The sequence below is a fragment of the Pezoporus occidentalis genome, unplaced genomic scaffold (genome assembly GCF_034315485.1).
Source record: "Pezoporus occidentalis ecotype Australia unplaced genomic scaffold, CSIRO_AGI_Poc_V1 ctg66, whole genome shotgun sequence".
Lineage (NCBI taxonomy): Eukaryota > Metazoa > Chordata > Aves > Psittaciformes > Psittacidae > Pezoporus > Pezoporus occidentalis.
The window spans coordinates 3,001,361-3,029,221 of NW_026916009.1; the positions used below are offsets into that span (position 1 = coordinate 3,001,361).

At 41.3% G+C, this 27,861-nt stretch overlaps 1 protein-coding gene across 5 annotated transcripts in view; it reads left to right on the top strand.

Annotated features, from left to right (window-relative positions):
* Window positions 1-343: 343 nt before the first annotated feature.
* Window positions 344-27,861, top strand: part of ZNF385B (zinc finger protein 385B) — a 177,025-nt gene continuing 149,507 nt past the window's right edge. Inside the window, exon 1 of one of the 5 annotated variants that reach the window (XM_062640699.1) lies at window positions 344-531. The gene's annotated coding sequence lies outside the window, so the exon portion shown is untranslated. Of the gene's footprint in view, window positions 532-651; window positions 791-978; window positions 1,107-2,120; window positions 2,283-27,861 lie in introns of those variants that run through there. The other 4 variants (XM_062640689.1, XM_062640693.1, XM_062640695.1 and 1 more) reach the window with 4 other exon arrangements.

Consider the following 27,861-nt stretch of genomic DNA (forward strand, 5'->3'; position numbering starts at 1 on the left):
TTTACAAAACAGAACTCACTTGTAACCTTTTTGTTTTGCATGGCTCACAGGTGGGCTGGCAAGGCCAAAGGTTTGGGAATCCTACTGGGTGTTTTTTTAAGTTTAGGAAACAGAGAAACCCCTGACGATCAGGAAGTGAAAGGGGGCAAGCAAAAAGCAGAAGGCACGGTGGTTCAGCTGGGAGGTTTTGTGCTTCTGGTCTGACAAGTCCCAGAGGAATTGGAAACCACCGAGGTAACCACGGCCCAGGGACAATAAACACGCCGTGCTAGAGGCTACTTCCAACAGCAACGGGTGCTGAGGGAATCCCGGGGCCCCGGTGCGCGGCGGCGCCGGGGTGATGGCCGTGCCTGGCCAGGGCTAGCCCGTCGGGGTCAGCGCTCACGACCTGGGGCTCTTCAGCCTTAACCAGAACCACCGAGACGCCGCTCCCGACCTCGCTGGCGGCAATACCGACCGAGCCGGGGCCGCCCATCACTGCGGACGCTGTGACAGCGCTTCCCCTCTGCCGGGGCACGGGCGCGACCACAGGTACCACCAACCTTGCCGTCGCCAGGCGCAAGCTCCGCCTCGCGGGTGCCCCCCGGCCCCTGCGCTCCCCACCTGCGGCCGCTGAGGCGGGGCGGCGGGAGGGCGCCGGGGCCAGGCGGACGCATGCGTCGGGACGGCGGCAGCGGGCTCAGCCGCCGGGGTCCGGCGGAGTTGGGACGTGCTCGGCTCGGTGCGGCCGGAGCGGGGCTGCCGCGCCCGTCCGCGCTGCGTCCCCGCTTCCTTCTCGCTGGCGGCTGAGGTAGGGGGTGCGCGGTGCCCTGGGGCTCCGCAGGTGCCGGTGGGGACCTTGCTCAATGTCACGGACGGCGGAGGGCGAGTTCGAGTCGGAGCGAGCGCTCTGCACGCTGGGGATGCTCAGCTGCGGCCGGAGCCCCTGGTCAAGCGCGCTCCTTTCCGTCCGTCCGGGGAAACTTTGCCGGAATAGAGCGGGGCGAGAGGCGGGGATCGGCGATGCAGGTTTCCACAGGGGTTCCGCCTGCCCCAGCTGAGGGGTTCGTCGGCGTCTCTCGCAGCTAAGCTTGTTTCCAGAAAGGATAAAGCACGCCTCTAAATAGGTCAGGGTCTTCAGGAGTGTATACGGTTTGCCTAGCAATTCTTCTTACCTTCTAGCCGTAACGGGGCGCCTCTTCTTGGGCTTCAGGGCTAGACGGAGCTCTGTTTTCTTTGCATACTGGGTGACTTTTTTAAAGCCCAAACAGTTGCGTGAGTGTAGCTCAGCTTTCTTGTTTCATAAATCACGACGGCTTTGGAAAAGGTAAATTTCTTCCGCCAAGGAGGAATTAACCTACTTGAAGGAGTCATCCTTGATGAGCTAATTACCCCTAATAAGTGTAAGTGTTTTGCTTCACCAGCTTCATCGCTGAATGGCCGTGGCATATGTAAAATGGTAAACTTTATGTCCTGGTGAGACTATATTTAAAAGCATTTGGAGATGTAGGCACAGGGTTGTGTTTTCTAGTGATGCAGACACGAAATTTCTTTGTTTCAGAGGGGTTGTCAGGATATTGATCTACATGTGAATGCTCATGTTTGTTTTCTGATGATTTTTTGGCTCCTAAGCAAACTAGGGAACTCTCTTCATGGGTTTTAAGTCTTCTGGGCACTAGGTCGTTATTGTTAAGCTTGAGTGGAAAAGTTTGTAAATGGAAAAGTTAGGGAAGTGTGGCACTGTGAGTGCTCAGAAGTTGAAATAAATCTTCAAGTGAGCATTTAGCTGCAGCTAACTACTGCTTTTAGGAGGAGCAAGGTGATAGATTTATTTCTCATCGTCTTTGCTGCTGCTTAAGTGGTGTGTTTCACAAAGTGTAAAAATAAGGTGCAAAACAAGTCCTTTATTACTGTGAAGAACCTGTAAGTTTTCTTACTTGAATGAAATATAATATGAACTGATAGTGTAAGAGCGTTAAGGGAATGGGGATATATCTGTGTGGTTGCAATAGATGTAGATGAAGCATTGTCACTGCAGGTCCAGAACAAGAGATAATGTCCTAACACTGGTGAGACACCCAGGCTGGTAAAGCCAGGGAGGATATGCTCCTCAAATCTGTCTCTGATGGCAGCATTGCTTTCACTAGGGGATGCAGCCATTCCATACCCTCTTACTTAAGATCTGTAAAGGAGAAAAAAAAGTCTGTTTGCACAGTCTGGAGCTGATGCTAGATGGGTTTGAAGGGGTTATGCTGCTGCTTCTTTTCCAGGTAAATAATCTTGCAACTCCTTCCAACTCACAGGTCAGTAGACTGCCTAAAGGGAGGGACAAGGGTTTTCTTCTTTTTTCTGGGTTGCTAAAAGTGTTCCTTCACGGCTGCAGATGTTTTTCTGGTGTTCAGTCTTGCTAGATGCATTTTGTGTACCTCCAGGTGTGTACTTTACTTTGCCAATGAGCAGGGATTAATGTGTCTGTGTGAACTCTGGAGGCAGGGGAAGAGAAAATGGAAGTGGTAAAATCAGTCACGTTACTAATGTCTTATTCTGTTGTTTGGTTAAATAATCCAGAAGGTAGTAAGAAATTGGAAAGAATCCTCTTACATGATATCTTTGCTAAGTTACCAAGTTCCTGTATTGTGTTTTCCCCCACAATGAATAATTTAATGAATGGATGCTTAGTTAAGCTTAAAAGTGTTAACAAAAAGTAGCTGGAATCAAGAGGTTGTGCCATCTTGTCTCTTCCCTCACTAGCAGGAGCTGTCCATCGCCTTTGTGCTCTGCCTGCACTATGCACTCTCTCTGTAGGGATGAATGTACTCACACCAGCGTCAGTCTCTCTTAGCCAGCTGTTCTGAACTGTCTGCATCTTTTTTCTCCTCTTTTTGATCTCTTCAGCTAAGTTTTAGTTGAGTGGATATCTTCCTACTTGAGTACAGTTGCTCAGGTTTAAGGCAGTATAAAAGCATGAAAAAGCCTTGTGGAAGATAATCTTTTAGGGGAGTGTAGGCTTGTTAGTTAATCAGCTCTGCAAGTCCTAAGATTTCAAACAGCAGTGATGGTTGCTGCATAAAAAGTAACAGATGCTTAACCGTCATTGCAGTCTTTGCTCTTCAGGTTATCACAAGGGACTGTGGCTTGAGAATATTTGCTCTAAGAGTTTGAGAATATATGAAATGAGACATTAGTGTTATTTTTAAAATGAACACATGGTACAGCTGTGGTAGTCTCAAATCCTGAAACATTCGTCAGGCTGTGTTGCAACATAACAGTATGGAACTGGAGTGCAACGTTCTCTCTAGTGTACTGAAATACACTGCAAAGCTTGAGTCATTTGTAGTTAATGGGAAGAAAAGATGACATTGCAGTTTGACTAGGCTGCTTTCTGAAATTTTGCTATTACTTTGTTATATGTCTTAAAAACATTGAAATTCTTTGAATGTCAACTTGTAGCAGATAAACATTTTAGTCCCGTAACTTTTGCACTTCATTCAGAAAACTTTAGAACTTAATATGTCACCCATCAAGATAGAAGCACGGGTATCTTAGCTGATACGATCTTGTGTTACCTCTGTGGCAGTGAAGGTAGAGGCAGATGTTAAATGCCATAGTATCCCAGTAACAAAGGGGGGATTTACCCAAATTCAGTGACTGCACTTGCATCTCTTATCCTCAGGCTGATGAATGCTCAGAGAGTTGCAGGAATTACTCTCCTCTGTGACCACAGTATGCCTGTCGCTGTGTAGGTTGGTAGATATTTACCAGACGCTCTGCTTGCCTAACTTTACAGAGGAAGTTAAAATTTTGGCTGAAGGGCTATTTTCTATTGTTATTTTGCCCACAGATGCAAAATGTAGAGGCTCTTTTCACAGATAAAATTTCTGTTTTTACTGCAGCTTCACAGAGCATGCATAATCTTAACACAGGAAGTTTATGGGTTTTGTTACTTAACAAGTGACGGTGTTTTTAAAACAACTAAAATATTTTGAAAATTCGCATCCTAAGGATTTTTTTTTTTTCCCATAAAATTTGTCTGGCTTCTGATTTTATGTAATGTACAGAGAAAACTAGGGGAATTGCAACAAAAATTGGATCAGTGAAGTTATTTGACATAATTCGATGTTGTTGGAGAAGGTGCTGCAAAGCAGTAGCTAGGATTCTAATACAGCTGCATTCAGTGGAAGAGTATACTATTAAGTAAGCATTGCTTGATTTATGACATCAGTAGTAGGTTGGTAAAAATAACAATTCACAATTTGTTTTAGTATAATGTGTTTTTTAACAACCGGAGGGTCACGGTCTTACCCTGTTTGCCAAAAGGCCTTTTTTTCTTATGCCCTGCAGTACATCACATTTCATGAAGTTGAGGTAGTATTTCCAAGTGATGAATCATGTCCATTAACTTTTGCAATTTTATCGCTTCCTTTCTAGATGAGTGTTCTCATCTGATTATTTGCAGTAATTCTTTTGAATTTCTCAAATGTAAAGCTTAGAATCTTAACATATACACTGAACATTTTGCTTACAACTGTGATTTTTCTTATGTATTGGCTAAAGCTGACATTGCTTTCTATAAACATATTAACTGACATGTTAAAAATTCATTAGAGAACCTGAGCTCCCAAGGCTTGTAAAAATAGAAGGCTTGTAAACTAATCTAACTATATCAGTGCAGTTCCAGTCCTTCACTTATCAATACTGGTACTTTACCAACTTGCTGCTGCTGAACTGCCAGGTGAATCTTAAAATGACAAGTGGTGCTAATACACATCTAGGCATGTTATAACTCTGCTGTTTACGTTATTGATGATTTTTTGGATATGAGCAAGTTAGGCCGTTATGAAAAAAATCGCTAATACTTCATTCCTCAGTGAAATTATGGAGTAACACTGTCTATTGGCAACACTATTTTGGTGCTAAACATTTAGAATAAGGAATTTAAAGGATGGAGTAGCTAAACATGGGTACAAGTAGAAGCTTTAGACGCCTGAAGTCTTTTTCATCTCACTTTTTCATCTCTAAATTCTTTTCAGCTACATAGCCTCTGTTTAAGTGGCTTCATAGATTTTAAAAGGCTGTGAGTTTGCCTTGAACACAAACACTGCATAAATAGGATAGGTTTCTGTTTACAAATAGATGAAATGCACTTTCTTCTGTGGCAGAATGCAGGATCTGCATAATTATGCATCTTGGTTCACAGTTTTGTAGAGCTATTTTTGGCGATTTTTGCTGTGTGACAGGGTGATGGGTTGCAGTATTGATAAAATGCTGTGATTCTGGAATATACTGGACAGTGTTTCAGTACTCGGCTTTCTGTTGGTAAACTGTTTGGTGCAGGCACGCCAGTGCTGAAAGTATGGAGGATTTGGGGCACACCTGCAAGTAAGTCATTCATTCTGCATGTGAAGTAGGATACATCTTTTCTCCTACAGCTCACTGAATCATACCAGGAAATGTCTCGCAAAGTCTCCTCTTGCAGGCAAAGCTCAAAGCCAGTCCGCTCTGATAATATGATGATGTACATGCCATTGCTTGTATCTGTGTGTCAGGGAAGGTGAACCTTGTCAGGCTAAGGTAAACCTTGTACATAAAGGAAGGCTGTGTAACAGCTTACTGCAGACACTGAAGAACAGTTCTATACCTTACTGAAATTATAGGGTTAAGGTCAGGAAAGCAAACTAAACTGAGGTGAAGTTTCAATTATATTGTGATGTTAAAACATACATATTTTCTTTTTTTACTTTTTTGATGTGCCATGGTATTTTTCTGGTTTGTGAGGCTTTTGGTGCATCATGGCAGCCAAAATGCTGCCCCTCTACAACTAGTGTCTTCTCATGCTGAGGGGTTCATAATCAATTTACTTAATGGTGGCTTGTGTAGTGCTGATTCCCAGCAGAGGATGCCACCTACTGAATCTTTAAAACTACTCAGCATTACTGAACTTTTAAGATCTAATGAGTTTATAGCAGAAGCAGTTATGGCTGTAGGCCATGTTGTTCTCTCGATATATACTTGTGCAGGTACCAGAAAGTTAAACATATGGCAGGAGACTTTGTTTAACAGCTCATGCTGTTGAATTTTAATTTGACACTTCTCAGTACATCCCATTTAAATACAGTAGACTATCAGGTCTCCTTAGTCCTATTACAATTTGATACAATTTCAAAGATTAATTAATTTAAGGATCAGTGATGTGACAAGCAGCATTAGTACAGTATGCTTTGAAATGGGAAGAGAGGAAAAAATAATGTAATTTTTATGTAACTTGGTTTACACATTACAGTGTTTATTTGTATCTGTCATAATTCTGAGCTTTAGAAATGAGCCTGTTTTGCTAAGCTAGAGAAAAAACTTTTTGAGCATAGAAGCTCTTTATCAAGATGTATCCCAGAGATGAGTTTGAGTAAGATATTACAAGTAAACACTCTCAAAGTTCTTACTCTGCCTTTTGTAGCAAGATTTCTGAAGGAGGTATAGGAACCTCCGAATAGGGTTTTATAATTGAAATGCTAATATAATACAAGCTAGGAGAGGAGTACCTAGTTTCTGTCTTTGCATGACTGCTTATAACAAAAAAAAATTATTGCATAATCTTTCTTCTTTTGGCCACCTACTAATAATTGGATGGTGAATCTTTGACTTGGAATTGCAAATGCATGTAAGTGCCTATATGCACTTCATTTTTCTTTTAAAATGAGATTATTTAATACATCTTGCTAATTAAGAAAACCCCTTATAAATCAGTGTCAGAGTTTTATGGAAAAAGACTCTGCCTTTGTTCTTTTCTGCAGTCTGTTATCTGCAATGCAGGTGCAGTCTATGCCAGACAGATGCATATTTGGTAGATTGTGGGGTCCGTGCATAGTCAATACTGTGTTGCTTAACCTTGTCCCTTGTAAATCAGAAACACAAGAATACCCACGTTGTAGATGTCAAACAACATTAAACCAACCTAAAACTTGCAAAGTTAGCTATCTGAAAATGAGGGAATGCCAGAAATAGTTGTCTATGCAACCTTAACTGAGTGTGTTGGTGTGTATAATCAGGAGTAATTTTTGTTTGTTGGTTTGGTGTTTGGGTTTTTGGTTGTTTTTTTATTGTTGTACTCTCACCAGGCTTTGTGCACAGGTTTGCTTACTGACAAATAACTTGTCCTGGACCTCTCAGTGTATGGCTTGTTGCTCAAACATTATTCTGAGAATGTGGGCTTTTCACTGGTTCTCAGCCTGTACTAGGTGTGTGCTTCGTAAACAGTGAAACAAACAAACAAACCACAAAACAAAACCCCAAACTAATCTTTGCAACACTTCTATGACACAAAGGAGCGCGGCGAACAGAGCGGGCAAACAGAGCAGGTCGAGGCAGTTTGCGTGGCAGTTCGCGCGGGCAGGTGAGCGGGGTGACCGCCTGATCAAGAGGACTCGCCTGGAGTGCAGGAGGAGGAAGGACTGCTTGCTTGTGCAGAGAGACATAGACAGACTGATCGACCAGATAGATCATGGTCACCACTCGATCAAAACCTGTAGTTAGGAATAACGTGGGTACCCAGACTGAGCCTTCCTGCAGACATGCGGCCGTGCAGGTCTCTGGCTGCAGTAAATGCCTGAGGCCAGCACTTGTACTGGAGAGAGCCAGTGACACCACTTGCATGCAGTGTGAGCGAATAAATGATCTGCTCAGACAGGTGGCTGAACTGAGGGAGGAGGTAGAAGGGTTGAGAGCCATCAGAGAGTGTGAAAGTGAAATAGATTGGTGGAGCCACACCCTAAGGCAAGGGCAGAGGGAAGTGGTTGAACAAGTGATGGATCCCTTTCCCTCCTACCACCAGACAGGAGTGAACTTAAGGGACGAGGAGGTATGGAGGGAGGTCCCTCCTCGGAGAGGTAAGTGAAAACCCTCTCAATCCCTTTCTCCCTCCCAGTTGCCCTTGAATAACAGGTACGAGGTCTTGGAACTACAGGGCCAGGTAAATGGAGATGGAGGGGTAGATCTATCTAGTGAGTCACCTAGGGCTTGTCACTCACCCCCATGCCTTAGAACTTCCTCAACAAAGAAGAAAAGAAGAGTAATTGTGGTGGGTGACTCCCTTCTGAGGAGAACAGAAGGGCCCATTTGTCGACCAGATCCATCCCACAGGGAAGTCTGCTGCCTACCTGGGGCTCGGATTGGTGATGTTAAAAGGAAACTTTCTGATCTGGTGCAGCCCTCTGACTACTCTCCGCTGCTGATTTTTCAGGTTGGCAGTGATGAAATTATTACAAACAGGGCAAGGGCAATGAAGAGAGACTTCAGGGCCCTGGGACGGCTGGTTAGAGGGTCTGGAGCACAAGTGGTGTTTGCTTCCATACCTGTTACAAGCAAAGGTGAAGAGATAAATAGGAAGAGACTGCAGATTAATGTATGGCTACGGGACTGGTGCCAAAGGCAGGGGTTTGGGTTTTTCAATCATGGGCTGCTATATGAGACACCTGGTTTGCTGGTGGCAGGTGGGATACATCAGTCCCAGAGGGGGAGAAGGTTTCTGGGGCAGGAGTTAAGAGGGCTCATTGACAGGGCTTTAAACTAGGTAGGAAGGGGGAAGGGGAGATAACTGGGCCTGCTGGGGACAAGCCCAAGAGAAACATGCTAGGGCTTGAAGAATGGCAGACTAGGGAGGACTCTCAATCTATTGTTTCATATGAGGGAAAGGGTAGTTGTTTAGACCCTGTCTCACAGGGGATAAAGGGTACCTGGGCAAGAGTTAGCAGAGCTCACTCACAGAGCCTTAGGTTAGATTCAAAGTGCGAGGGGGTTGTAGCTGGGTTTGAACTAGTGGGCAATGTTCTAGTATGAATGAAGACCAGAAGGCCTCCTGCCTCCCAGGGGTGCCACTAGCGTGCTCTGCTTGCTCCCTGAATGCGATGCATGCAGCATGGGGAATAAACAGGAGGAGTTAGAAGTCTGTGTGCGGTCTAAAGGTTATGACCTGGTGACAATTACAGAGACATGGTGGGACAGCTCACATGACTGGAATGTGGTCATGGATGGCTATGTCCTTTTTAGGAAAGATAGGTGAGCAAAGCGAGGTGGTGGAGTTGCTCTTTATGTGAAAGAGAGACTACAATGTATTGAGTTCTGTCCAGGGGCAGATGAGGACCAACTGGAAAGTCTGTGGGTGTGAATTAAGGGACAGGCTGGTACGGGTGGCACAGTTGTAGGGGTCTATTATAGACCTCCTGATCAGGCCGAAGGAGTTGATGAGGCTTTCTACAGGCAATTGAAAGCAGCCTCACGACTACATGCCTTGGTCCTTATGGGGGATTTTAACTACCCCGATATTTGCTGGAAGACTTACACAGCCAGTCATTCACAGTCTAGGAGGTTCCTCCAGTGCATTGATGATAACTTCTTAATGCAAATGGTGGACGAACCAACTAGGATGGGAGCACTGCTGGATCTGGTACTCACCAACAAGGAGGGTCTGGTTGAAGTAGTGATGGTCAATGGCAGCCTGGGCTGCAGTGACCATGAGATGGTGGAGTTTAGGATCCTGTGTGGGAGGAACAAAATACCTAGCAAGGCCACAATTCTGGATTTCCGATGGGCAAACTTTGGCCTCTTCAATCAATTGCTAAGGGAAGTATCATGGCAAAGGGTACTAGGTGGTAAAGGGGCTCAAGATAGTTGGTCAGCATTCAAGGACCACTTCTTCCAAGCTCAGGATCAGAGTATCCCAATGGGTAGGAAGTCAAGTAGGGGAGCCAGGAGACCAGCATGGTTAAACAAGGAGCTCTTGGGCAAACTCATGCAGAAAAAGAGAATCTATGGATTATGGAAGGAGGGGCTGGCCACTTGGGAGGAATATAGGACAGTTGTTAGACAATGTAGGGAAGCAATTAGGACAGCTAAGGCCTCCTTGGAACTTAATCTTGCAAGTCAGGTTAAGGACAATAGAAAGGGCTTCTTCAAATACATAGGGGATAAAACTAACACAAAAGGCAATATAGGCCCACTGCTGAAAGATGTGGGTGCCCTGGAGACAGAAGATATAAAGAAGGCAGAGGTGTTGAATGCCTTCTTTGCCTCTGTCTTTACTCCTGCAGACTCTCCCCAGGGGACCCAGATTCCTATAGCCCCGGGAGGAGTCAGGATAAAGGAGGAGTCTGCTTTGGTAGATAAGGATTGGGTTAGGGATCAGTTAAGCAATCTGGACATCTATAAATCAATGGGTCCAGATGGGATACACCCGTGGGTGCTGAGGGAGCTGGCGGAGGTCATTGCTGGGCCACTCTCCATCATCTTTGGTAAGTTGTGGGAAACAGGTGAGGTGCCTGAGGATTGGAGGATGGCAAATGTCATGCCGGTCTATAAGAAAGGCAAGAAGGAGGACCCAGGTAATTATAGACCGGTCAGCCTTACCTCCATCCCTGGAAAGGTGATGGAACAACTTATTCTTGACACCATCTCTAGGCATATCAAGGATGAGGGGGTCATTAAGAGCAGCCAACATGGCTTTACCAAGGGGAAGTCATGTTTGACCAACCTTATAGCCTTCTATGAGGAAGTAACTAGGTGGATGGATGATGGCAGAGCAGTAGATGTGGTTTTTCTTGATTTCAGTAAGGCATTTGATACTGTCTCCCACAGCATCCTCATAGATAAGGAAGTGTGGGCTTGATGATCAGGTAGTGAGGTGGATCAAGGTTGGAAGGAAGAAGGCAGAGAGTTGTGGTTAATGGGGCAGAATCTAGCTGGAGGTCTGTGACTAGTGGAGTCCCTCAGGGGTCAGTGCTGGGACCAGCGCTGTTTAATATTTTCATCAGCGACCTGGATGAGGGAACTGAGCGTACCCTCAGCAAGTTTGCTGATGATACTAAACTGGGAGGAGTGGCTGACACACCAGAGGGCTGTGCTGCCATTCAGCGAGACCTGGACAGGCTGGAGAGTTGGGCGGGGAGAAACTTGATGAAATTCAACAAGGGCAAGTGTAGAGTCCTGCATCTGGGGAAGAACAACCCCATGTACCAGTACAGGTTGGGGCCTGACCTGCTGGGCAGTAGTGAAGGGGAAAGGGACCTGGGGGTCCTGGTGGATAGGAGGATGACCATGAGCCAGCAATGTGCCCTTGTGGCCAAGAAGGCCAATGGCATCCTAGGGTGCATTAGAAAGGGTGTGGTTAGTAGGTCAAGAGAGGTTCTCCTCCCCCTCTACTCTGCCTTGGTGAGGCCGCATCTGGAATATTGTGTCCAGTTCTGGGCCCCTCAGTTCAAGAAGGACAGGGAAGTGCTTGAAAGAGTCCAGCGCAGAGCTACAAAATGATTAACGGAATGGAACATCTCTCTTATGAGGAGAGGCTGAGGGAGCTGGGACTCTTTAGCTTGGAGGAGACTGAGAGGTGACCTCATCAGTGTTTACAAGTATGTAAAGTGTGAGTGTCAGGATGATGGAGCTAGGTTTTTTTTCAGCAATGTCCAGTGATAGGACAAGGGGCAGTGGGTGTAAACTGGAGCATAGGAGGTTCTATGTGAACATCAGGAAAAGTTTCTTTACTGTGAGAGTGACAGAGCACTGGAACAGTTGTGGAGTCTCCTACATTGGAGATATTCAAGGCCCGCCAGGACAATTTCCTGTGTGATGTACTCTAGGTTACCCTGCTCTTGCAGGGGGGTTGGACTAGATGATCTTTTGAGGTCCCTTCCAACCCTTGGGATTCTGTGATTCTGTGAAATGAATGGTCTTCTCTTGACATGGGGATGGTGGGGCTTGTGCATAGAGAGAGGTCTTCAGCAATACTGGATGCTCGGTTTGAGTCACAGGGACTGGTAAGTTAACACTTGGTATTTACAGCAGAGCTTCGGTTCCTTTGAATGACAGCATTAGCATTCAGCACTTCTCTGTACTAGAGCTTGCAGTTATCAAGTTAGGCTCCCAGAAAAGGTGTGCACAATTAGTGATTGTGGAAGGATTGATTTAAGGAACTTGCCTAGCATTACTAGCAGCTCTGTGGTAGAGCCTAGGCTACGGGTAGATTCTGCACTGCAGCATTCAAGTACCTTGAGAGAATCTTTTTCTCTTGCAGCCTCCGGCACTCCTTCCAAAAGCAAATGAAGTAGTTTTTTCAGGAGGTAGCTATTCTTATGACTTACATTGATTGTCTTGACTCATCTCCAGTCTTTGAGGAGCAGGAAAACATGATGTTCTAGTTTAAAGAGCCTAAGGAGTCATGGTAAATGTTAAACTGCTCATTAGTGCTTTTCAGGTGTTTTAGATCCAGAGCCTGGCTTCTGGAGCTTGTGGAATGATTGAAGAAATGAACTTCCTACTACTGCATGGAGCATCATTAGAGGCTTGGATGTACTTTTTCTGAGTTTCACTGGTATTTGTTCAGATATCATCAAATCCCAGTCTGGAGAAGTTCAGCATATAATTTTTAGGTAGGTCACATCAGAAGCAGCAGAACCCTATCACAAACAGTTTGGAGCACTCAAAATGGAGTTAGAACACTCCTAGTCCTATAGGTAATGAAGATAATGAAACATTCTAACACATGGTAGGGATGTTTGATGCTATCTCCTTATTCTATACAGTGTTGAACTGCTTAAAATTAATATATGCTGTCTGCAAATGCATAAAATAAATTTTGAAGGTGGAAATCACTCTTCTCTGAGAAGAGTATCTGAGACTGCTATAGCTTTCCTGGTCTAGGTTTGAATAAGACTACATCCACTGTACTCGGGACCTTTTCTCTGCTGCAGGCAGGTAACAGATGTAAGTGATATTCCTGAAAGACTAGACAAGAGCCGCCTACACTGGCATTTTCTTTGTCTTTCAGACAGGTTTGAGAAAATGTTTCAAGTCAAATTTTGCCATCTTTCCTCACCAACTCAAGAACACTACAAAAATAGCTTAAGAAACCAGGCAATGGAAATTTATACACTTCAGCAAGCATCAGAGAAAGTTGCATTGATGATCAGTAATAACAAATGTTGACAGAACTAATGTCAAAATTTGATTATATTGTCAACTTTGCAATTTGCATATGTTGTCAACAATGTTGCAATGCCCCATGTTAACTTTGTGAATTTGATGAGTCACATTTTTCCCCTTCATAATTACAATCGAACATGTAGTGCAAATAGAATGGGGATGAGAAAGTGAGAGGTAGACAAAACAAGAATGCTATAATGCTTTGTTTTTACTTCTTCAAGTGAATTTTCATTAGCCAGTATTTCTGCAAATAACTTGGTGGAGGATGGTTGGTTTGTTACAATTTCAAAACAGCTGGGATAAAACCTACCCTTGAAGAACTTCCCTTATTTATTTGTAGCTCTTAGAAGCTTTTCACCTTGTTTTATTAAGTTTCTGTGTTCTAGTTTTGTAAGAAAGGATTGTAATTTTCTTCACCAACTGTAAAGTGGACATTGGATCTTGAGCAAGGATAGGAGAAACTTCCTTCTTGTTCAGAGGAAATGGTTTATGATAATCTGATTTGGCAAATGTTGTGGGTTTTTTTTTGGTTTAAAAAGAACATGCTGGTGTTAAACGCCAGATGACACGACAGAGGAGGCTGCAAGGAGTCTGTGGCCAGCAGGAGCGTGTGGGGTTTGTAATCTCTACATGCAGCACTGCGGCTGCTTCCTGCTTTATATGCTGTACGCAGTTGATCAGAAGGCTATTTTGCCATGTGATTGTGATAACTATGGGAACTCTCATGGAGAGTTAGGAGTCAACAGCATGTTCCGTGCTGGGTGTGAGGGTCTTTAAAGATTTGCTTTTCTACACTGCTACTGTATAAATACAGTATAAATATATATATATAAATACTAACACGATGCTTGTATGGAGTAGCTCTTGTTTTTACAGAACTGAATATCATGTTTTATGTGACACTGCATCAAAGTTTTCAATGTTTCTGAATATTCTTTCTGATTATATATTTTTGAACCTGTTTCTGTCATTATGTTGCTACTGTTGTGCTGCTTCTTCATCTTATGAGAGCCCTCAAATTCCTTTCATGTCAATGACTTGTTGCAAAAAAAACCCAGATAAATTTTAAAATTAGCTGTAAGTTTCAAGTAGCTGGCTTTGGGCCAGGAAAGTATTCTATATTGTCTAAAAGTATCATTTTTAGCTCTCTGAACCGGCTAGCTTTCAAAAATAGGCATCAGTGATTGTTTAAGCATTGTCAGAAGCTTTCTAGAATGCTTGTTACTAGGATTTGTATTTTAGATTTTTCCAAGAAGCCGTAGGCAGAACTTAATTCACTTATCACAGTACTGCCAAATACTGCCCGGATTTCGTAGGAATGTGTCAAGGTGAAAAAATTCCCTGAGATTGTTTGGGATCCTTTAGGTTTGAGGGTTGCAGGAGAGTGAACTGTGGCTTTGTCAGGGGACTGCAGATAGTCCTGCCTGGCCCTGCTGTTCCTGACCATCCTCCGTACCTGTGTCTTTGATGTCCCCTCAGACAGCCTTAGTCTTTGGTCTTTCCTTCAGTAGTTGTATTTCTTGGCTTTTCTAATTTCTTGACCCCTGCATTGGCTTGGTGAGCTGAGTATTTGATCTAGTTGTGTATCTGATCCATGTCCCCATTCCTGATTGCAGCCTAGCTCCACAAATTGCAAGAGTGGCCAGTGACTCGGTGGGATGCTTCAGATGGATGATGAATGCATTGCATTCAGCAATGCTGATGCATTTTTATTTTCCATAAAAAATGTTTTTGAGCCCCTCTTCCAGTTAGTCAAGCATGAAATAAAAGTTTGGTTTTTTTTGTGTTTTTTAAAAAAAAAAAAACAAAAAAAACGAAACTTAACATACTTTATTTGCCTTCAGTAAAAAAATAATGCTTTTGATTTTTAAAGCCTAGTTGTCAAACCTGTGTGTACTTTCAGAGCAGAAAAACATTTGTTCTTCCTTGCTTTAAAGTATTTGTTGAAAAACTAAAGTTAGAAAAATGGAGTATGAGACTATCATGTAAGCACTTGAACAGAACTTGATAATGGGCAGTTGAGCATTATTGAGACTTATGAATATATATGTTTTACAATATATATAGGTAATAATTACTGAGATTAATTCTCTTGCATTTGATGAATTTCTTTAGTAGATACAATTATTAGATCACTAAAAAAAAGGTGAAAAAAGAGTAAAAATAAAATATATATCTGTATTGCTATAAAAAATCCTTTAGAGAAAAAGCTCCTGGAGTTAGAGGATCATGCTCATGCTGTATTTTTATATGGCCTTGGTATAACAAATTTCTCGCTTACTAACGGATGCTCTAGGTGTCACAGTATTAATATGCATACTTAAAAGCCCTCTGGGGTTATGAGATAGAGATACATATATTTCAGTTAACATGCCTGCATCAGATTTACCTCTGACTCTTCAGAGATCTTTTACAACATAATTGCATCAACTGAGAAATCTGGTATCAGGAAATAGATTGTTTTTTCTCAAGTGACACATACATTATTGGCAAAAGAATTCTGTAAATAGCCTGAAGTACTTGCACTTCAGTTTAACTGCTAGATTTGGGTGCATGTGATTAATGCTTTGCCTCAGTGCATGTAGAGATTTCTTGGGTTGTGAACTTACTTCATCAGAAGCATAGGAATTTGCTTTAATTGGAAGAAAACCTATTGACTGAGTTCAAAGGCTGTATACAAGACTGTGCTGCAGTACATGTGTGCAAGGGAGAGTTAAGTCTGTTATTAAAAAAGAAAAAAAGGTGACTCAGGATTTCATGGGCTTCTGTATGCTAAGAAATTAAATATTGATGTCTTTCATATAGTAATGCCCACCTCTTAGAAGAAAATACCTATCTGCTTGAAATGCCTCTTAATTTTTGGCAATATTTTATGCAAAATATTTAGAGCTATCTAGTATGCAACAAAGAAGATGATATGCTTTGACCTTTTAATTAGTTCTCATTCTGTCTTGCATGATTTATAGCTCCATTACTCCTATGTAAAAATGACATGATTAAATGAAGCGGAAAGCTAGAAGGGGTTCACATGTCTAGTTGTTTAATGGTTTCCCCTAGCCAGGTTACTGGTGTGCTGGAGGAGGAGAAAACAGCCATGAGGCTCTCCTCATTTATTATGGCAAGGATGTAAAGGTCTGTGTTGCTGTGAATTTTGGTTGTTTCCTTGTCACATATACAATTCATTGGAGCAAGGAGGGAATGTGGCTTTCCAGAAAGCATAAAACTAGAAGGTAGGGATAGAAATGCACATGTAATCTATCTTGGACAAATTTAGCTTAATGCAGCTATTTCATATATTCGGAATCTAGCTCTAACTTTTTCTTGATAGTAGAGGAATAGTATTCCAGTGTGATTTAATTCCAGTAACGGGGTGGAAAACCCTTAGCAGGCCAAATATTTTTCTTACCTAAGGCGTTTTGTTGTGTGTTTTTTCAAATGGCTACTTTGAACACTTAAGTAACATTTTTGAATAAAGAGGCAATTGCTGTATTACTCTTACACCTGAAGTTTCTCTGTGTTTCAGATTGTCTTTACATCTTTGATATGGTTCTGGTACTCTATATAACTACGATACTGTAAACTCAAATTAATTCTGGATTCTTAATAACTGAAGTGGTCTGGAGTGGGGAGGGGAAAAAAATCAGGGATATCATTGAAGTCACAAATGAACTGACCAGTTTTGTTTTGATCTCTAGAATCATTTGGTTTCTATTTGGGGCAGCTGCTTTCAGTAACCACTGGGGAGAGCCATCTGAAACAGAGGAGTGGAATGAGAGGTCCTATTTATTTTTCTGTGTTTAATTTCAGGAATTATCACCTTCTGCTGAGAGTGCAGTAACATTACAGGTATACCTGTTTATAGCATTTGTGTGTGGGACAAACATGTAATTCTGAATCTGTTGTGAACTACAGGAATTTCCTACATATTCCAGCACGTGTCCATTCCTTATTTAGTCTGTAGTGCTCTCTCTGTGGAGGCACAAGGGCTAGAGCCTTTGCTGGCTCACATCGGAGAGTTGTGGTCTATCCAGAGAGATCTGTAGGTTTATCCTTTTTCTTATCCCCCCCCCCCCCCCCCGATGTTTGGACTTAGTGTTACTAATCTTCAAAGAACTCTGTGGTACTTCTGCAGTTTACGTGATACTGTACACATGAGCTACTGAGTTTGTAAGTGAAGGCTGTTACCTCCTCCCATGTTGGGAGACAGTGTCTGACACACATCGTGGGGGTCACAGAGAGTACTATTTTGCTATTGCCAGGTGTTTAGTCATTAATTAGGCTCTGTAGAATTTAAAAGTTCTTCCTTCATGTTTCTGATCACCTTCTCATACTAAAAAATATTTCTTCAGTGTTAGTGGGTTTCGGAGTGTCTTTTGGAACCAGCAGTCATTGGAACAGCTGGGTTAGGAATTTTCAGGTATCTGGGGGAAAAAAATAACACTCTCCCTCTTCTGAATGTCCTCCAAGCACTGGCAGTGCGGCTGATTGTGCAAGTAGGCTGTGTGGGTCATTGTTGTGTTTGTGTCTTTGTCTTCTGGGCACTGGACTCTTATAATTCTTTCAAGCACCAGTGGCAGAGAAACCGTGATTTGCCATTTTACAATTGCAGTTTGTGCTCACTTCATGATTGCAGTTAAGGTTGACAGAATTACAGTGTTCAAGGAACTGTGCAACCTTCTCAGGTTGCGGCAGAGCTTGAGAAATTAGTGAAAACCAGACGGTACTGTTCTTGGAAAGGTAGATTGGTCTTCTTAAACTGTGTATTTGGTGGTAGCTTGTAATTCCAGAAGTGAATTCTAAAAGTTTTCCCAGCACTTCTGAGATTGAGATTTCCCCCAAGTTGCAACAAACAAGCTGTGATTTCTCCTAGACCTTTCAAGGAGGCTGTTTTATAATATGTAATAGGGATCTAGCTCAAAGTACAAGGTACATCAACTATTTCGAGAGTAGAGTGAGGAGTATACTTGTCATTCACTGAATAATCTTGAAAGTACCCCCTGACAGAATGGCAGATTTCATAGTACAATCCCCTTCACACTGTATGTCCTGCTATATAAGATGATCTCTCTCATTCCTCTCATCTGGATGGAGGCTTTTTAAAGGTTTGCATCAGGCTTGTTTCTCAGTTGTTAAACAGAATTTTGGCAATGGTGGTGGTTCCTGATTCTCTGCATTTATGTTAGCCCCTTCATTGCTACAGGATGGGCTGAGGTCACCTAATGAGAGCATCTTCGCATACAAATAGGGATACCGTAAGAAAATGGACTTCCTAGTTTAGGTCATCAACTAGGAAAGAGTTTCAGTTAATATGAAATATAAGCACCTGTGATGAAGTATTGTAAGTAAACATGTGTAGATTTGCATAAGGTAATAGCTACAAGATGCTATTAAGATCATCCATCATCTTAATTTTCCTTTGGCAATGTTTTATGCAATTCTGAGTAGGCTCATCTTGGCTTAACTTGCGATATGATCAGTTGTATTTTACAGGATGATATATTTTGTAGGGAGTTGGAATTTTAGTTAGGCATTTTTCTAGGTAAGAAATATATGTTGGTGAATATGTGAATATAATAGGCTAAGTCTGATAATATCTTTATCTACAAAGGTGTTTGTATACTTGCTCTTACGATGAAGTTACTACTGAACCATTCAGTTGTTCTTGTTCTCAGCTCTGACTCTTTAAGGTACAGACACATTGATGTACCTGGCTCAAATCATACAAACATATTTGCACCTGTTAAGTCCCTCCTTTTCTAGAGACATTGTCGTATGCCCACTGATCCACCTGTGCAGAAGCATTTGTGAGATCAGATCCTAAGCCTATTACTGCTACATGTAATTAGATGTTAGTCTTGCACTATAGTGCAGTTTCTTCCAAGTGTCACCTGACGTTAACTGAAGAACAGGAATGGTTAAGGACACTTAAACTGCTGAATCCTTGGAAAACCATTCTGAAGAGGTGGTCTTTTTAAAACTGAGAACTGGGGACTGTGAGCCATTACCATATGTTAACTCCCTTCTGAACAAGGAGTCTTAAAATTATCCTCCTTGCTTAGTCTGCTTTTAGAGAATAAATATTTTTTCCTCTGAAATAATTTGGTAAAAAGTGGTGTTTGCTGGTAAATCTTTCTTCTTTGTCTCTACAAGGAATTTGGAATAACTATTTAAAAGGCAGGCTCAGTATGATCAAATATTCCCAACTTGAATGAAATACGCTATTAAAACAGCAGACAGTGGATGCTGTACTGGCACTGTTTAGGCTTGCTGTGTTCTGGGAACCTTAGGATTAGTGTTTATCTGTTCCATAAAGGACACAAATCATTTAGATTAGAAGTAATCTGATTGTATGGAAGTACAAATTATAGCACAAAGGCCATTCAAGTGGGTTAAGTGACCAGGGTTGGTAAACACCATATGACTGCTGATTGGTCGATGAAAGAGTATTAACTGAAAGATAATGATGGATTTTAATCCAAATCTCTAAAGCGCAACAGCTGTAGTTCCCAAACGAGTTCACTCACAGAGTTTTAGGACACTGATTTATTTATTCTCAGCTATTTCTTTTGCACAAGAATTAATTTGAAATTAATTGAATTCCTCTATAAAACATAACTGTTCGTTACAACTTTGATTAGATTTCTATTCCACTTTCAGTAAGTTCACTATGATTTTTATGTGCACTGGGGAAACTAGTGCTGTTTATTTCAGTGTTCTGCAATATGCTAGGGTAAATTGTTAGTGTGATTTGGTTTAAGAAAATCAGCTGATGTTCTTCCTGGTTCATGTCTTTCATCAACATACTATGAAGTCTAGTTAAGTATTTAAAAAAACCCTGGTGTTCCATATGAACTTGTTTCCAGAACGCTTACTGATGGTAATGCCTAAGAATAGCAAGTAAATGTTTAACACCGGTGATAAATTATTGAATCTGTGTAGTGTGTTTTATTTCAGAGTGTCTATATGTAATTTAAAAATGGAAATTGCATCACATAACAATGAATTTATGATACCTTGAGAGTGAGAAGTAGCAGCTGTTTAGGAGTACAATGTAACATTGTTTAGAGCGTGAAATGAAAAATTAGGCAGGCTGTATTCATTAATGACTTCAGTGCTGAGGTTATGCTACCTTTTTTTTTTTTTTTTGGTGGTTGTTGCAATGAGAACTTTGATTGCAAAGTTTCAGGTTCTCTCTTAGATTTTCCTCCCAAATTTGTGCCTACCCTGAAATGTGTGTGTTCATTAAAGGCATCAGATGAGTGACTGCAAAAGGAAAGTAATTTAACTCTGTGGTTCCCTGGTCCAGCAGTCTGTTTCGGAAGGTCAATAAGAAAACAGATAAAGTTGGCCTAAATTATTGTTTATGGTCCAAGCAGTCAGACACAGGAAGAAGAGTTGAGGTTATTTTAAATGATACTGGTTTATCTTATCTCTATCTAAAAAATGTGCATGATTAAACCAGTCCTCTGTTGTTACTCAGGATTTATTCAGATAATCTAGATAAAATATGCTGTCATGCCAGGAGCAAGCATTAGATCAGCCTGTGTACTGTACTTGCAGATTGCAGATTGTTTTGAGAGCAAAAATGGAGTCCTTAGGACCTAAGTCATGTTTTGTCCTTTTGATGTCGACACACCTAATGCTATAGCAGGTGTAAGTAGGTATGGATCTTGTCCTTTGGGTTTACAGTGTAGTTCAAAATGCACTTATAAAAACCTTAGCTTGTACAGAAGTTACTGGTGAATAACTTGGAAAACTGGGAGGACATTGTTCAGTGCATGTTGAAAGAAGGCCTTGAATGCAGTTGCATCAGTCTGAAATGCCTTTAGAAAATCATAACAAAAAGCCTTGTGACCTACCTTGACTTGGTTTTGAAGCCTGTGCAGTCTCTTATTTTAATGTATTTTGTTATAAATGTCATAGATACTGCTTAGTTATTGAAATGCAAGAATTTCCTCCCTGAAAAGGTGGTTAAACCAGACTTCCAGTAAATGGTAACTACACTGCAGGTGCTATCTTGAGAGTTAAAACTCTTTTTGAGCACTGGCTAGTGCATCTGGGTAACTGTTCTATTACTGCTTCATGGAAAGGGCAAAGCAAGAGCATCTGACAAGGTGCCCATATATGATTTCTGTATGCATGTGCATTTATGCATACCCAGCGGTAGCAATGGAATATAATGATGTCACATGTCATGGTTGCTCAAGTTGTTGTGCAAGAACTTTGGTGCCCAAATTTGGCATAGAAAAGGAGGTAACAATAAAGTAACCTGTAAATTTTTGTTCCTTGTGTTGACAGAACAAATGTCTTCAAGTTTTTGCCTTTTTGAATGTGGCCAAACCCTAGGCAATTAGCTGTGTGAATTTTTTGGTCATTGGAATTTATGAAGCTGGACAAACTCAAAGGTGGACATGAAATTGCTTTGTACACTCCAGTTACCTTTGGAAATTTTTGCAGTATGAGGAATGTAAGCCTGGGCCACAAGTATGCATGAGAAGATCAAGAAGATGCAAATGGCGACTGCCCCATAGCTTTCTTCTGAGAATTTGCCATGATACAGTGTGGACCTTGAATATCTTTAAGAGGTCAAAAGCTTGAGCCTGATCAGTATCAGGATATAGTTGTACTGTGGCTGAGGGATCTGCTGTAGCATCTGTAGTTGCACTAATTGTAGAGTTAGCACTTAAGATGCTGCTTTCAGTTGCCTGTTTTTTAGGTTGAGTTTGTGCTTTCTGTTTATTTTTGAGAAGGGAATTTTCATGTATCAAAGGGCAAGAGTGGGGATTAGGATATCGTCCTATTTCCTGAAAAATATTTATCATCTCTAGCACTGCTACAGTGACCATCTGAGCAATTCCCCAGTTCAAAACATGAGCAGGATTGAGGAGACTTTCAGAGTATCAGCCTAGTTCACAAAAGGTCTCTGAATTAAAGATGTTGTTGATTAAAAGTGTTTGGAAACCAAAACTGCTATCGCAGTTAACTTCTCAGTGTCGGTTTTGTTTCCTGCTCTAAATCTGGGGAAAAGTCTTTAAATGTTAAACACTATCAAACAAAATAACCTTTGAAAGTTGCTTCTGTAAAATTTAGAGCTTAATTCTTAAGCTTTCAATTCTTGCATTTGCAGTGCTTGTTTGACAGTGCTTATGATGCTACTTAATGACTACGCAATTTCTGAAAATAGCATTTTGACAAAATTTATAATTTTCTAGAAAAAACTTTGTCTACAAAATGGGGTTTTCCAAGGGCAAGTAGAAAATTTAATTGGAAAATTTGCAGTTGTATATATTTGGGTATTTCTTCTGGAAATCAAGCCCTTAATATACATTCCTTCTCAAGGATATTTCATGGGATCTCTGAGCTCTAGTTGCTTTCTTGTGTAGTTTCCTGTGGCATATGACAATCTGTTTCTGCTGACAGTTGAACTGGGCATTCTTTGTTCATCTCTTAGCTAAGAACTGATAAATATCTGAAAATAACTAAGTGGCATTTAATTGACAGTTTGGGTTACTGATTAAATTGGGCATTTAGTATAAAATGAATGAATTACAATAGCTGAGAACTCTGATGCTTGCCAGATATTTAACTGCTATACCTAATGAAACATGAGTAAACAAATGAAAAAATATTTGTATATTGCATATGAGTATTTTGTTAAATGAAGTAGTGATGTCAGACCTTCCTGCTTTTTAGGGATAAGGAAGAGTTAATGCTGAAATTGCAAAACTGATGCGTTCCCATCTGGAGTTCAGAGAACTGGTTTGATTACTGCTTGTGATGAGTTCAGACCGAGACAGACTGCAGAGAAGGGTTCTGGTCAGGGAAAAGGAGGTCCCGGTTTGTGGTGTTTTTTATGGGGTTACTTCCTTAGTCTTGAAAAATAAAGGCTAAGGGAAAGGGGAGGTTGTGGGAACACGGGGAAGAGGAAACACCTGCCTCCTCATGTGCTTACGGATTGCACACACGAGGGAAAGAGAATCATTAAACCAACAGCCAAGTGTTGGCCCAGAACAAGTGGCTGGAGATCACCCCAGAAAATCTTGTCTGGCCAAATACAGGTCTGATTGTAGGAGCTTTGTTGGAGCTTCAGCCAGGGCTGAAGGGCAGGACTTGAAGGTTTTTGTTTTAGGTCTTGTGTTTCTTATAAAACACAGCAGCAGTACTGGACTTGATCAAGTGCATGGCTGAGAGAACATCAGTGTTCCTACCTAGCTGCCAGAAATATTGTCAACTCTGAATATTAAAAAGGCTTGTCAGGTCCTAGGAGAAAATTGAAATCAGTTTCTTTTCAATTCCCTTCTAGGTTTTGAGCCTTTAGGATTCATGTTTTCAGTCATCTCTGTAAGGATTAGAAGGATATTTAAAAAGCTAGAATTCCTAGGGATTTTTATGACTGCATGAGCCAGGCTGAAGAAAAATCCCTAATAATGCAGTATATAATTCTGAGAGCTATCAGTCCTGAATTGATGAGTGAAATGTTGGGAGTGAAAGAGACATCAGATGGATAAATTACTTTTTCTTAAGTGAACCTTTCCAAATGTTTCATGTTTCAAAATGTCATGTTTGTGGTGTCCGCACAGGAGGCATAATCAATCCACTGGGGTTTTTAAGGCAGTAAGTGTGTTTGAAATCGGGTTCAGTTATCAGATATTCAGCAAAGTATCACTTGAGAACAATGAGAGTATAAAAATTATAACTTGAGAACACACTAGGTGAGCTAGTGTGAGAGAGCAAGGTCTTCATTAATCAGCAGATCTGTTAGAGGAATTATCACAAGGATATTTCACGTTATGAAGCCAGCTGCCTACACATTGCAAAAAAATATTTTTTTTTTTTTTTTTTAATAAAATGTTTAGGAAGTTGAAGCCCCACCAAATGTCTCCAAGGAATGTGACAGCTCAGGCATGGGAGAGAGATCTACTGAAATAAGGTATAAAAGTCAGCTTTACTGCAATCTTAAAGTTGTAAAGGGCTTTGAAAAGTGAATGACTGGAGAGAAATATCTCCTGAGAGTAAAATGGGCTTCTGAAGGATCACTTTAGCTGTAAATGCTAAAGTAAAAGCTTCTTGTTGTGCACCTCAGCATTTTCAAGTGCAAAAAATACATTCTGCTCACACTCCCATCTTTCTGGAGGTTATATTTATTCAGAGGAGATTAACGACACATTTTCAGTGTGACTGCTTTCATCAGGAGTTTATGCCTTTGCAAAATGATGTTTTTACTTCTTACGGGAGTGATATGCATGAATTTCTGTGAAGACTTCAGAGTCATAGTTGTGAAGTAAAAGGTGAAAAAAACTTTCTATCTCTAAGGGGATGCCAGAATTGTATTCTGGATGGCAGAATAAGACTGTGACTTGTATAATTTTATTTGTCAGATTTTTTTGTGTTAAATAACTTTCTTATGGTATTGAGTTTTAATTAAATTTATGATTACATGGATATTTGTTAAAGCCATGTGTTCTGCAGATAGCTGCAATAGATTGGTATTTGTGGTTGCTGCAGTACAGGAAACAGTCTGGGGTGTTTTAAAGTAACTGACAATTGTACTAACAGTCATTTAAAGAAGAGAAAGTAAGCTTTTTGTTGAGGAGCATGGAGAAATATTACCTTGTGCTTCTCATTGCTTCTGGTTGCTTATGTGGGGGAGAGGAATGACAAATCCTTTTCTTTCCATATACTTTTTTTTTCAGATTTTCTTTCTTTAGATGACCCCTACTCTTCCTTAGGGGAGCTAAGCTGTAGTTTGGAAGTGAGTAGTGTGCTCTGTTCATCTGCCCTGCCCCACATGGTGAGAATGCTGGAGGAGGTGATGTGCTCATGCTGGCTGAAGGCATCTTCTTTCAGCACCTGCTGCCAAGCTTCCAGGAGGATCTCTGCTGATTCAGCTGTATTGGTGTGGGCTGTAGAACCTGGGGGTCTTACAGTGTTGGGCCCCTGCAGAGACCTTTGCAATGCCCGTCTCTCATTATTGTGCAGTACAGACCTTTGTGATCTCTCTCCTTTGTGTTCTGTTTTTCTGATGTTAATGATTTAAAGGAAATTTTGCCATGTTTTGAAATTCCACTTCTTAAGGGGTGAGCTTAAGGTCATCTGTGCAGACAGTGATGTAACTGATACACTTGTGCCTCAGTGAAAGATTTTCATGTACCCGGTGATTTAGAAATGTTTGGAAAAATGCACCGGTGGATGTATCTATTTTCCCTGCTTGCTTTAGATCTTCATAATGTACCAAAAGAGATTTAATTGGATGGTTTAAGAAGAATGTGTAGAATTATTTTATGTAGCTTGTGTGCTTAATGGCCCCAGTCTGGGTAAATTGCTGTATTCTCTGTTAACCATCTATAAATGGATATGACAGATGAAGTGAGTAAGAGTTTATGCTGTTTGTGCAGCAGGCAGATGTCATGCTAATGCTGTTTTTTAATTGCCTTTTAATTCCTGTATATGTATGATGGCACATGAGCAAAGGGTAGAAAAAGAGCTGGGGCTGGGCAAGAAATCGTAAGATGGAGAACAGCTGTCACAATGATAGCAGTAGAGAGATGCAAAGGAAGGAGGCAGAAAAAAAGTCCTGTCAGCAAGAAAGACAATTTCTAAAATTTCTCTAGGCCAAAGAAATCTGAGTTCTGCAGAATTTCATCTTGCTTCTTGGTGGGCTGTTATGTGCCTTTTGCCACTGATGACAGTGAGAATCTTTTGCTGCTCTCAGGGTGTTAGAGGTGAGCCCAGTAACACAGTGTAACTTGCTCTTGATTGACTGCATGTCTGTTACAGTGCAACTGACCCTTCTTTTATTGGGCATTTAGAGAGCTATAGCCTCCTGACCTGTTTGATCTAAAATCAACTTAACCTAGTAAGTCTCAAAAAGTCTTATAAACTTGACAGCAGATGGGACATGCTTTTTGTTTAGCCCTGCATATACTATCTTGGTGGGTGGTAACTGCCTTAGGACAAAATCAGCATCCCACCAGTCACCATCTGGGATGGCAGATGATATGTGGGACTGTCATGAATAAGCATTCTGATGTTTGTAAATGTCCGAAGGAAGACACTGCTTGTTAGCACGGCAGTTGGTATGCAGTCAACACTGTGAGAAACTCACTTTATGCACTAATCAGCGAAAGCTGAAGCCTTGGGCCCATCGCTGTAATATGGGTGGGTGTAAGGTGATTCTTCCACAGTTTGTTCAGTTTGATGGTGAAATTGAATGGCCCTTATTTTGGCAGACCTTTAATCTTCACTGATTTTTGGCACAAAAGCACCATTCTTTTGTTTCTTAGGTACTGTGGCAGAGATAAATTTAGAAGCCTCAGATCATACCTGATGCTGATAATGAGCACAAATGCATGCTAGAAAATATGCCCTTGCTTTGACAGTGTGGACTGATTTGACGGGTGAAGGGAGATTTCCATTCCAGATGCAAGAGTGGAAATGCACATGTTTTGGCCCACCTTTACACCCATTTTACCTTCTTCCAGGTGGGGGATACACAGACAGAGGTGTGAACTGTGAGAATACCCACAGGCCACTTCCTTTCAACCTCTCTGTTCCTGGCTCAATGCACTAAGCCTGTCTTCCAGACATAAATGCCTTGAGAAATACTATTTAGACCAGTTTTGTTTGGAGATGTCATTTGTCATTGTTATAGAAGTATGATATACAAATAGTGTACTGATTTTATACAAATGAAAGTGAAGAAAACCAAATGTTACCCCACACAAATTCTTAAGTACTGCCTTTCAGTTTACGGTTAAAATGTAAAGGTTAGAGTTATGTCCAAAAATTCAAACCCAAGTTGGATTAATGCAATAGTATCGTTGCACTGGCTGGAATGAAATGAGGAGCGTTTGTCTGTCAATTTCTATAACCAAATGCACTCATTCTAGCAGGCTCATAATTCAGGGAAGAGCAGTGTGGGTTCTCTTCAGCATGGAAGCACATGTGTGTGCTATTTCTGTATCAGGGTGTGAAATAACAGCAAAAGGCTGCCTCATTTTTTATGAATGGAATTGTGTAATTTAATGTGGAACATAGGTATTCAGATTTTGAAGGCAGCAGTTGCTTAAAGCCTGAGGTGACTGGCAACTCAAGTTTAGGAGAGGTCTGTACAAGCTTGGTGTATGGGCAGGAGGAATTAGGGAGTGGTAGTACCTTTGGCTCTGCCAGAGGCCTCTCCGAGTTCAGTGTCAGCCCAAAATATGCTGAGCCATGGTTACCTTTAACAAGGAAAATGATGAGTGAAGGATTATGTTCAAGGCAATGCTAACTTTAACCTGGTCTTTTCCTCCAGGCAACTTCAAACTAGGTGATCCATTTGCCTGTTCTCATGGTCTGTCACTACAAGCTGGGTAATTCTCTTGTAACATAAGTCTTAAGGAGTTAATACTACAAAACATGTGCTATGTCCCCTTACCTTTGTACTATGAGGGACTCTTGTTTTCAATATTTTTCAGATCCAAAAGGGAATTAATTGTTTACATGGACATTGACAGTTTCTTACAGATAACTGATCTGGGACCATCTTTTTAGGCGCACCGCTAGGATTAGGATTTACAATTGATGTTCACTGCTGCTGATCATGCTTGCAGTTTTGAGCAGGATTTTCTTTTCTTTGTATCTTAGTGCTATAAAGCAAGCTGATGTGTCTCAGTCTTGCACTGTTTCTGAGTGTAGGTTGCTCTTTGTTCATGCCCAGCTATTATTTGTGCAGTCCTCAAAGTTCTTGCTCTTGTGTCCAGGGGCTCTTTTGCAGCATTACCAGGCTTTATCCTGAATTAATGATTTCCAGCATATCTTATATTCAGCTCCTAACGTTGTCAGACTTAGGCTATATGAACAAGACAGCTGTTTAATATACCTTTCTGCTGTGTCTTCCTCTTATGCTCAGGTGAGCTTTCTATTTTGAAGAAAGGTAGA